Source organism: Branchiostoma floridae, chromosome 10 (genome assembly GCF_000003815.2).
Source record: "Branchiostoma floridae strain S238N-H82 chromosome 10, Bfl_VNyyK, whole genome shotgun sequence".
Taxonomy (NCBI): Eukaryota; Metazoa; Chordata; class Leptocardii; order Amphioxiformes; family Branchiostomatidae; genus Branchiostoma; species Branchiostoma floridae.
The window spans coordinates 8044080-8045706 of record NC_049988.1 but is presented as its reverse complement, the minus strand read 5'-3'; the positions used below and the strand labels follow the sequence as shown (position 1 = coordinate 8045706).

Here is a 1627-nt window from a genome sequence, read left to right as displayed (position 1 = left end):
AAGAATAATGGTAGTTAAGCTCAAGGCTACTTTCACTAGTAGGGGCGTTACTGTTTCCATAGATGTCTTAGAAGACAGCCAAATTCTTCTCAATAATTGTACATAGCCATTGTGTCATTTCCTTTCCTCTGCTAGTGTTACCTTTTAATGCTTTGGTAAATCAAATTCTGTATTGTATTAACAATAACTAGTAATCTATAAGATGAAATTCAGAAGACGGAGCATACCCATAGACCACTGAAACAATACCTTCTGGTGAAGATGATTGTGAATATGAATAAAACTGAAGCAGGTTGAATAAACCAAAGACATGATAACTCAGCCATGATTGTATGGAGAGTTGGTGATATTTTGAGTACAAATCTGTTGATGTAACAATTGAACAACAGCAAAATAAACAGAGTTCTTGAATAACCAAACTTTCACCAAATGTAACAGAGTGACGACGTCAATCCTGGTGTAGCTTTTTGTTTGGGACTGGGCATCTTAAAAACAACAGTGGTTCATTGATACGTAGATGTAATTCAATTCCTTGTATAGTCTTATTCATTGATGGCATGTTGTTTCCCCCGAGAATATCAGTTCTAATTACTTTCATGACACACATTTTAGAAAAATGCTTGCAGACCTTCTCTGAAACGGTTGATATGTTCCCATCGCTAGCTAGTCCTCAAAAAGTAGCATTGCTTACTTCCGTTATATTATATCAATATCTACTGAATAATTCTTTGACACTGGTGTTAGTATTAAATTTGATGGAGTCCATTTTAAAAACTCCCCCAAACAGTTACATTGTGCAAAATTGACATGAATCAAGTCAGGTTACATGTACCTCTCGTAATTAAGAACTAAAAAAAAAGAAAACATATTGTCTGAAATTCAGAATAAAGAAAATCAAGAACACCAAATAGTTGAACATTGCCAGGTGTTAGATGTTTCTTTGGTGATTGCAGCTGCCACTTCATTGTTCACTCTGACTGGCAACGACGACAACAACACAATGGTAATGTATGAAAGATATTGAAATGGAGTGGAGTGGTATGGAAACTTTTAAAAGTCTTGCCAACAAATCTATACAAAGAGGCACACCAAAATGTACATGTACGTGGAGGTATTCTACACCCTAGAGAAATGCAATTGCATTATATCAGCTAATTTGTTGGGGTCAGTTGGGGCAAAGACTGACAAAGGGGCGAAAACAATTTGTTTAAATATCAGATAAATGTCACAGTAACACCCTTACATTTTCAAACATATGGGATTTTACAAAGACAAAAAATGGATAACAACACAAGTGTACTGTTGTTAAATTTTGTCGTTATTGCTTGTAGAAGGTGCTCCTTACCTGAATATGATCATTGTTACGCCCCCCTTTGGCCATTCCAAATGTTCAACCTCTATAGTTCTACCTACATGACTTCGCGTGGATGTAAGAGCAAGTGGGGATATTGCTCTGTAACATGTGTCACAAAGCTCTTAGCGATAAACGTTTCAAGACCATGTACGTTAGAAGCTTACCTTGGTTTGAAGACGAGGAAAGCTCCTAGATCCACTCCGATTCTCCAGGCCACTCCTCAGCTGACATGTGCGGACATCTTTTCACACCCAGAAGTGGAAAAACAACTTC

General features: G+C 37.0%; 1 protein-coding gene across 2 annotated transcripts in view; it reads right to left on the bottom strand.

Annotated features, from left to right (window-relative positions):
• LOC118424583 overlaps positions 1–1627 on the bottom strand; it is a 7384-nt gene extending 5757 nt beyond the window's left edge. For both annotated transcript variants that reach the window (XM_035833209.1, XM_035833210.1), the window contains exon 1: positions 1519–1627. The gene's annotated coding sequence lies outside the window, so the exon portion shown is untranslated. The remainder of the gene's footprint in view (positions 1–1518) is intronic.